We start from the raw sequence: 10,815 nt of genomic DNA on the forward strand, positions 1-10,815 counted from the left end.
AACTTTACCGATACACTCAATTTCAACAATCGCGCTAAACAAACGCTATAACAACGAACGTGCTCAATAATACTTCTGACTGCAATTACTCACTATCTTCACACACACATTACATTACCTTGTCACGTTGTCCCCCTCTTCTATATACCCGACTACCCTATATCTAGTAAGAACTAGAACATTCGCCAAAGTACAGGATAATTCTAGAAAGTAGAGAGCGTGAGAATCACATGATCTCGATGACGCAACAATAATAAATAAAAATTTCTTTCTTAATAAACCTAGAGGCTGACACACATACAGATTATTGAGTTTATATATATACCTTAGGAAAGATCTGTGGGTAACAACGGTATAAAACTAAGATATTATGTTATACGGCATTATCACCTACATATGAAATTTTTTACCTAGTTTGCAATGCTTGTCATTATTATGGCATGCGTAGTTTTAAGAACTAAGTACTGGCAGTCTAATTTATTGACCTATACTTAGGTATAGGACATATAAATTAGTTTTCTTATATAATTAGTAATGTGCTGCAAGTATAGTTCGAATGTCTTGAATGATAAAATAGCCGTATTTAAATAAATATTGCATATTGTACATAAATATCAAATCATTCACTAAGTGTCTGAAATCTTGTACGACTTTTATAATTTGTTTTATTTCTGATAGATTCACTACTATAAGCTGCTGTATAAACGAATTGAAATTATTGTGCTAATCAGTATCGGACGTTTAATACGAACAGTTATCATAAGTAATAGTTATTTATGTTCATAATGCGAACAATTATTATAAGTAATAGTTAATTATGTTCAGACTGAGAAGGTAGCACCTGAATTAATTAAATAGCCATTTATGTTCAAACTGAAAAAAATAGAACCTGAATTACCGACCCATTTTTATATTTCTTTGAAGGTAAAATCATTCTCTAATCTTTACGGGAAAAGTATTGCAGTTGTAAATCCATTATCAATTTTGAGATTTAAAAATGAAACGTTGTAATCTTACAATCTTCTTAACTAGAGAAATTCCAAGAGCAATTTCCGCAATAATAGGAAGAACGATACGATTCAAGTAGCCGGCAGTGTGGCTAGACAAGCGTTAGAGGAATTATGATTCTCCTTACGAGAGCGACACAACACCAGAATTTAAAGGGAAAGAATAAAAACAAAAACTTTATTCCCATTTTTGCTTCACAGACAGACACTCATACTTTACTTTTTAACTCATCAAAATATAACACAATCGATTTACTACTGCGCAAACATATAGGATGTAAATACAATAAACTTAAACGTATTGTTGCGTCAGCGAGGTCACGTGACTAGTATCACGCCACCTCTTCTAGAAATATCCTGTTCCTTCAAGAATGCCCTAGCATTTATCAGATATCTGTTAGTCTTGTATATATAAGACGTTCACAACGTGACGGGAACAGGGTAATGAGTAATTGAACTGCAGTCAGAGAGAATATTGTTAAGCACGTGAGAAGTTCGTTGAGAATTATAGTGCGACTGTTGAAATTAAGTGTATTGCAAAGTTATATTCAGAAAGAATAAACCAGTTTTATTTAAGAAAGGACTTGTGTCGCTAAAGTTTCGTCGGAACGAAGTTACGGAAAATTAACTAACAAACGGAGACGTAACAGTATATTATAGCAAAAACATTAATATCTCGTTAGTACTCTTGTAGCGGTCTGTATTTAGTGGAGCTGAAACAAGACTGATTTAATAACAAAGACCAGGATATGCAGATAATATCAAAACAAATAAAGAACATTTTCCCAGTATCCACCAAATTATATAAAAATCGCAGAAAATGGCCATTCTGGATTCTCATGATAAAATTGGGTGAACAACCCTTGGAAGTATTGATTTGTAATGAGAGAGCTGTTATAGAAAATCCAATCCGGAAATATATATATAATATAGATTTTCAAAAGCTGTATGTAAGATATTTAAAACACTTCCTGCCCGTAAACTACTCGTCATAATTATGCTTCCAGATCAGTGACAGCTTGGAAACATTGTGTAATTTCTATGAGCTCAAAAGCATATCAAGTCTATTCTTATTACTTAGCGACTGCTAATAAAAACCTTGAACCTTCTGCAGTCACTCGATTGTCCATTTTTTTACAATGGGCTTGGTGCTATCTTTCGTTTGGTTATCATACTTTCCCATACTCTACTTACTAACACTTTTTTTTTTTTCAGTTTGAAAAAAATTATGAAATCGAAATACAAAGACCATATGATTTTCCAATAACATAGAATAATAATTTTACATATCTAGTTTTTTGTTTTTTGAAAATCCGGGAGGAGGCAAGTGACACCCCTTCCCCATTCCTGCTGGTGCCCATGAATCTTCATAATACAAATATAGCAAATAAAATAAAATTTATATGTTATATAATTAAACATTTAGAGTTCAGTTGCTGGTGCGAGGAGGTTTAAGCCATCTAGTGAACGTTCTGGGAGATATCTATTATTAATGTCTTCTTATAATAAAGCCCGACTGTGTGACTCTCACTCATGTAAATCTGAGAGTGGTTTTCAGTAGTACAAATTTTTCTAAATATTTTCTTATAACAGATTTTAGGCTCCATAGTGGACAAATGCATCACTTTTTATTTTCATAATGAATTTCTTATCAGAGTGTTAAACTGTTTAATAAGAGGATAGATTCAGATTTTATGTTTGAAGCTTTATATATATATATATATATATATATATAATTCAACATTATTAACATCGCTCAGTGGATTTTTCTATAAAACGTCTCTTCAAATGGTATTTTAAACAAGATCTGAAAACTTTGTAAAATGAGCACAACTATTTATTTTCGTTTACATTACATACAATACATTAGTATATTTCTTTATTCTGTATTTCATAATTACAAATATTTTGAATGACAAAACAGCTACTTGTATTCCAAGTTAAGCATACTCGCGTCAACCTTCAATACAAATACATCCCAAAACTAACAGCAATCTACAACCTGTCATTCCAAACAGGATACTATCCAGAATGGTGGTTAGAATTTCGTGCAAAGCTACACGAAGGCTATCTGCACTAGCCATCCCTAGTTTAGCAGTGAAAGACTAGAGGGAAGGCAGCTAGTCATCATCACCCACTGCCAACTCTTGGTCTACTATATTTTACCAACGAATAGTGGGATTGACCATTAAATTATAATGCTGGCATGGCTGAAAGGGTGAGCATGGTTGTTGAGACGGGGATTCCGAACCAGCGACCCTCAGATTGCAAATGAAGCGCCTTAACCACCTGGCCATCCAAAATAGTGGAAAACAATAGTTATAACTGTCGTTCCAAAATCAGCAACAGAACTACACGATGCTAATAATTACTGCCCCATTAGTTTACTGAACAACATAGGTAAACTCTTAGAGAAAATTATCTTAAACCATTTCCTATATTATCTTGAAAATAAAAACATTATTACCGAAATACAAATTGCTGACCACTTAGTCAGACTTTAACTGAAAACACATAACCCATTAAGTCTGTTCACATATGTATGTGTGTGTGTGCCTTTATTTTTTTTTATATATAAATAATTTTATTTTTTCTTGTTTGTTTTCTTTAAAATTTCACCTTTTTTTTCACCAGCCCCTCAATTAAATCCTCTTCTGTGAGCAGGATGAAAAGAAACCTTATTTCTGAACATCCCTGGGTTTGAGTATCTGGATTTACACCGAAATCCCTACCATGTTGAAAGCTCAGCTCAGATGTTTAGATTAAAGGTTTGAATGGAATTCATAACATAATCTAATGTAGTCTCTTGTATATGATTCCCTAACCCAGGTGTTCCCAAGCCTTTTTTTTGCTCCCATGAAAATTATTTCAGACTGTGAACACTCCCCCTCTCACACAAACATTAAGTGATAGCAATTTAGTGTATGTACTCTAAGATATCTGTTATTGCAATATTTTTATGATCTCGTGACCTCCTACAGTACACTTTTGGGTCAATATACCAGTTTGAGAAATGCTGCCCTAACCATTTGATTAGCTTTGCCTGTTCATAGCACCAACTGTCATTAGGCATGTAATGGATTCATGATCATAAATATTTATTCATACAAATCTAGAAAACGTTGTAATCTAGGTGTGACGGATTTATTATTATATATTTATTTTAATATCAATATTTGTTTAAATTAAGTTTATATTTAGAAATATGTATAGCTTATACTGTTAAATATGTATTGAGAAACTCCCGCCTATTCTCTAAAGCTGTAGGAGATTCTCGAGTGTCTTAACAATATATGTATGTACATAAATGCTTAATGGAGCTTTGTATTGTTACGTAATCTGAATTTTCTAGAAGCTCTCCACACACCTATAAATATAACCAATGCGATGTGCCAAAAAAAAGTAGTATATATTATTGGTTTGCTATAGTTGGTGTGTTATAAACTTCGTGAGCTATAACTGTGAATAATCCTTATCCATCCGAAAACTTCAGATATTTGACCAGGAGCATTTACAAAGTTCGAAACTTTACAAACCATTTAACTTCAGTGAATTCTCATCGGACATTAGTATTTTTACAAAAAAATTATATAACTTCATTGTGGAAAACTCGGCAGGTGTGGCTGGTGAATAACGAAGGACAAAGCTACTAGCTAGCTTCCCGCTAAGAGAATTGTGCCTACATCAACTCGTAATTAACTCGCTCATCGTGAGCCCTCGATGAGATCTCAAGGAAGTTCCAGACTAGGAAGAAGACTTAATATTGTTTGTAAGTTTGTAAAAGTTTTGTATAGAAATCATTGTGTATAATAACTATTTGTAATAACTGTTATTATAAATTGTATTGTTCTTTGTATATTAAAACATATATGTGCTAAAAAAGAAACTGTGTGTATCAATCTTGTTGTCAAATATCATAAACTGACTATATATCGGCTTATACTTAACTGCTAAATCCAAAGTACAGTTTAACTACTAAATTTAAAGTAGCATTTGACTCAGTTTTAACCCATTTAAAATTATAATACGTAACATAGGTAATTAATAGTCATACTATTATTTAATAAAAGAGAAAATAAAAAAACATTTTAATAAAAGAAAAGTATATTTTATGCATAATACTTTTAAATAATGTTATAAAGTAGGCGGTCTGTGGCGCCGTGGCTTAGTTGGTTAAAGCGCCTGTCTAGTAAACAGGAGATCGTGGGTTCAAATCCCACCGGTGCCTTGCGAGGTGATATATTTTCTCTTAGGTACATTTATTTTAATATTTTTTCTCAAGAGATAAAAAATTTAAAGTTTGAATATTCCATTAATTATTTTTAGCGAAGAAATGAATCCGATAATTATGCCATCGTTTTTTAAAAGTTGACTTACTTGACAAATCTATGTGCAGAACTATATAGAATATAACAGAAATATATCTGAAAATAAAAATTACTAATCTTATAATAAATATAAATTTGTTTGTTTTTAATTAATTACAAAGCTACACAATAGGTTATATGTGCTCTGCTCACCACGGGTATCGAAACTAGGTTCTTAGCGTTTTAAATCCACAGACTGTACTACTGGGTGGCAATAAATATAGGAAGATATATTTAGTTTGTGCGTAGGGAAGGCACCCAGCCAGCAACACCCACCGCTACAAAAGCTTATTGGTCTGGATCTTTGAATGAAATAACGGAGTTGACGGTAAATTTTGTAACACTCTCATAGCTCAAAGTGTAAGAATATTCAGCTACATCACATGTCAAACTTCGGACCCTTTAGGTAGCATTTTGTAGTAATAACGCAATGTTAGGTCAATTATATAAAACGACAGTTTTTAACCGCTCGCATCCACATGGATTTATATCGTGCCTGATAATATCCTCAGCGAATTTATGCAGAACTACCATACAGGTTTTATGGCGGCTCGATAATTTTAATTTGAAAAATTAATATTGTCGAATTAAGGCAACTTAATAGATAATGACAGCATTTCTTATTCGAGATACAGCTAGAATGAGAATGTCAATTTTATTAAGTGCTTATATTCAGCAAACAATAATTTCAACTACCTAATATAATTATTTTGTCGATCAACATTTGTCTTGCAATAATAATAGAAAATTACGGTATTAATAAGCATATATAGTTTTCTTTATTGCATGGTTTATTATAGATACTGCACAAAACAATTAAAGGATAAGTTGAGTTTGTAATAAGGAAATCCATTGTCATAAAATAGTATCACAACAGCTTTTAATGCATTTATATGAAAATCTGGACCCTGATGACATGTTATGTCACCTGAAATGCAAATGTTTTTTGTTCTTGCACTTGCTTGTTATATTTATGCTCTTTTTTCTAAATGTAGTTTTAACGTTATTTTCTTTTTATAAATATATGAAATATAGGCCAGAGATGTACTAACAAATACTAAACCATGGACTCACACTTGCTTGAATATTTGTACAATACGCAAGATATGTTTTCATATTGTTGTTTGCTATTCACTTATGTCTTATGAGGAAGTATTCATTTTCGGACGGAGGATGACAACGTTCTGCTGTTCATTCTCCTTCATAAAATACACAACAAAGCCACGTCAGTGTACACTTATCCAAAACACGAACTTACACCCACACACTTCATTGACAGTTTAAACAAGTATATTTTTATATCTCATGCATGTTTTATGTCATAAGACGTAGAGCACTGTGTGTCTGCAATATGCTTAGAACGAAATTTGTAAACCAAAGATTGCGTTCTTTCCCCTTTTTAACTGGGCATAGTTTCTTAGCTTTTGAGCCAGCACTAAAATTAAGTTTGTGTGTGTTCTTTTAAAACAAGGTAATAAATTTTGTGAAAGTGTTGGATTTTTACGTCGTTGCTTGATAAATTTTAATTGGGTTTCATTTTATTTGGAAGGTTCATCAATTTTGAAGACAACAGTCGATAAAAAATCCCCCTTTTTTAATGCAGAAAAAATATTAATTAAGTACTTTTGTAAAGACTAAGTTTCAATGTATTAATAAATAGAGTCACAAACCTTTATCCCAACAATCGATCTTTGAAGGTATAATAATAGTAAATGTCAATTATAAATAAGTCGTTGGACTATTTTTAGATTTTTGTCTCCTTTTTTTAAAGTCAAAAAATTTTAAACATTATAAAGAATCATTGCAAGTGAAGTTTTCTTTATGAATTTTATTTATAGGATATTAATTAGCAACAGAAAGCTCAAAAACGGATAAGGTAAAGATGATCTAACACTCTTAATCCTACACTTAAGCAGCAGAAGCCTTTGTTTTTCTGTTGAATTTAGCGTAAAGCTTCTCAAGGGTATTTGCGTGAGCTATCTCTATATTGAAAGCGATATACTACACTATCCATCGCCAACTCATGGGCTGCTCTTATCGAGTAGTGGAATTTGATTGTATTGTTATAACATCCATGGTCCAAAAGTGCAGAGCATGAAGCTATTTATTTATTTTTTGGTGGCGTGTGTTTGTGTTATTCTTATAACAAAGCTACATCGGGCTATCTGCTGTGTCCACCGAGGGGAACAGAACCCCTGATTTTAGCGTTGTAAAACCGTAGACTTACCGCTGTCCCAGCGGGGGACTTTTTTGGTGGTAACGAAGCGCCAACCGTGGAGCCTCGAATCTGTAGTCCGACATGCTAACCACTCGGCCGCGCTCGGTTTAGAGGCCTTCGAAATATGTAAAGGTTTGAATCTCTGCCCCAAACATGCCCACCATTTCAGCTGTAGTGGCATTATGATGTGACGCTCAATCCTACTATTCGTTGGTAAAAGGGTAGTTCAAAAGTAGGCTGTGGGTGGTGTTGACTAGCTGCATTTCCTCTAGTCCATCACTGCGCAGATAGCCCTCGTGTAGCCTTGCGCGAAATTAAAAAAAACAAAAAACACACCTTTATTCCATATGATTTCCCTCTATGCAACTTCTCTCAATAACCAAATAGAAATAGGGCATGAACTTTTTGCTAGGTATAACGGAAAAATACCAAGCGATGATCCGATTGTTCAGTCCTTTATTTTGTATCTTAGTGTTATTTTAAAACGTTGTGATACGATTTTGAGCTTATTTGAGAGAGAAAAAAGTGACATTACAGTATTATTTTAATTTCGTATTGTAATTGCTAAACGAGAATCATTCAATTTAATTAATTAACGTAAGTAACAAAGTGTTCGATAATACTGTCATAATTAATTTAAAATGTATATTTAAAGATTAATGAAAAAATATTCTGTTGCAAAACTACATAGACAAGATTGAGCTTCTTGACAAAGCATATTGATATTTAATATAATTAGTTTCCAGATTGTTAGTTTTGTTTGCTTGTTTTTAATTATGCACAAAACTACACAGGGGCTACCTGTGCTCTGCCCACCACGGGTATCGAAACCCGGTTTCTAGCGTTGTAAGTCCGCAGACATACCGCTGTGCCACTGGGGGCAGTTTCCAGCTACTATTTTATTTATTCTCCGAAACTTCCAAGTTTATATGATATTTATGCATTTTCATTAACGCTGTCATAACTCATACTTTCATCAGAACCTATTATAAGTTAGTTCACTGTGTAATGTACAGTTGTAATAAAGCTTTGTGACACAATAAGTGTTCTGAGCGTTAGTCAGTTATATATACGTTACTCTAATAATAGCTGAACCTATGTCGTAAATCAAGAGCATATAATAAGACATGCTTAGACAAACTGCCAACATTTCAAGAGGCATGAAAGTGTAACATGATTCCTGCTGAAGACACTTGTATAGTCTTCTTCGGCTTTTCCCTTTAGCAGAGGTTGGCGTCCTTCACACGTGTTGCCTCCTCCAATCATCTCTGTCCATCATTGCCAAGTCTTCTGCAATTCCTTTCTCGTTTATGTCTTCTTTAATCCCATTTTTCCAACGCTTTACTGGCCTTCCTTGAGAAGAAGAACACGCATAGAGAAAACATAAAAACCTATTAGTAGCCAATGCTCTCTTTATGCTCGTTCTTCTTCTCTTCAGGCGACTGAACCATTTCAGCTTCACTTCTCTTGAATTTTCATCGATTCCACAGACTCCTGCCATTTTTTAAAGTTTTTTCTTCATTTTGTTCTCATTCAAGAGCCATCTCAGGATTGTCATTTCTGTTCTTATCAATAAGCCTTCTTCTTTCTTTTTCAGGATCCAGGTTTCGACTCCACAGAGGAGCGCCGGTCTAATCATGGTCTTATACACTTTGGCTTTCAGTTCCCTTGGCAGCCTTTTGGCTATTTCCTTCCAATCCGCCTGGATTATATGTTTCACAGCTTTCTCACTTCCTTCTTCACTTTAGATTGTACTTCCCAAGTACCTAAAGTCTTCTACCTGCTCCAGCGGCTTCCCGTTTACATCTGTGATCTTGATCTCTACCCCTACCGCTAACCATGATTTTCACAGAGGTCCCTTGCGGCATTCCTTATTCAAGACGTTGATAACAATGACGAACAGCAGGGAGCTAAGGGCTGACCATTGATGCAGCTCAACGTTTACTTCGAACTTGTCCGCTTCTCCATATACTGTATCTACGATTGTTATTGCTCTTTAATAAGTGGTTATCTCTAGTCTGATCAGTTTTTTGGACACTCCTATCTTTCGGAGGCACTAGTATGCTAATTCTCGTGGCCCTCTGTCATACGCTTTCTCCAAATCTACAAATGCATGGTATAACTTCTTGTTTCCTTTAAGGTACTTCTCCTGTAACTGTCGTAGAATGAAAATTGCATCCATTGTACCTCTCCCAGGTCGAAACTTAAACTATATTTCATCGATGTCTACGATTTCCCTTATTCTCTTTTCCAGGACCTTTTATTTCACTTTCAGCAGACACTCCACCAGTTTTATTCTCTATAGTTTTCACACTCAAGAGCATCTCATTTCTACTTGTAGTTGGGTATCAACAGGATCTCTTTCTACTCTGTGGGTATCTGCTCTTCCCTCCAGGTGTTCTTCAACAGGGTCAATACCTATTGAACTCCATCATCTCCTAGTGCCTTGACCATCTCAATAATAATCTTTGATGGACCTCCCGCACTGCCTATCTTCATTTTTCAGACTGCTTCTTTGACCTCTTCTCTACTAATGTCTGGTTCTGGGCCTGCTATTGGTGGTGTCTCCTTCAATTCTTCTGCCTCATTTTTGGTGTTAAGTAGTTCCTTGTAGTACTGTTTCCATCTCTGTTTTACAGCCTATTCATTCATCAGGAACTTTCCTTCTTTGTCCTTAATTAATTTCATCACCGCGATGTCTTCTCTTTGCAATTTCCCTTTGCTTGGTTATTTTGTATACCTTCTTCTTCCCTTTTGGTGTCTTCATGTTGTCATTCCAATTGCCTCATTCTTTGCTAATGTTACCGTTTTCTTTACTTACAAATTTACTTTTTTGTATGCTATTCTTGAATAGTCATCCTTCTTTATCTGTCATTCTTTGAATACTTCTTTCTTTTCCTTGATGGTTTACTGTACTTTTTGAAGAAACTTGAAGAGTGATTAATATAAATCAACTATCAAAAACTTTGTGTTCACAATCTGATTAGACTATCAGAATAAATATGGAGCTAGGTTTGGATCATTTTTACCTGGTAAGTTCCAAATCTGAAGTATACAACACTTATGTTAAAGCTTTTTACTGTGTTCTCTGTCAATGCTTGGAAACGGCTGGAATGTTTCGACAAGGTTTTATCATCATCTGATGATGACAAAACCTTGTCGAATTGTTGTACATTTGCTGTTATGCTAAACTTATATTAAAGTTTTTCTTCATTACCCATTC

General features: G+C 34.1%; 1 non-coding gene across 1 annotated transcript; it reads left to right on the plus strand.

The window, feature by feature from the left end:
* The first annotated feature begins 5,161 nt into the window (after positions 1 to 5,161).
* Trnat-agu lies at positions 5,162 to 5,235 on the plus strand. Its single transcript has one exon. It is a non-coding gene; the product is annotated as a tRNA-Thr (tRNA).
* The last annotated feature ends 5,580 nt before the right edge of the window (positions 5,236 to 10,815 follow it).

Source organism: Limulus polyphemus, unplaced genomic scaffold (genome assembly GCF_000517525.1).
Source record: "Limulus polyphemus unplaced genomic scaffold, Limulus_polyphemus-2.1.2 Scaffold211, whole genome shotgun sequence".
Taxonomy (NCBI): Eukaryota; Metazoa; Arthropoda; class Merostomata; order Xiphosura; family Limulidae; genus Limulus; species Limulus polyphemus.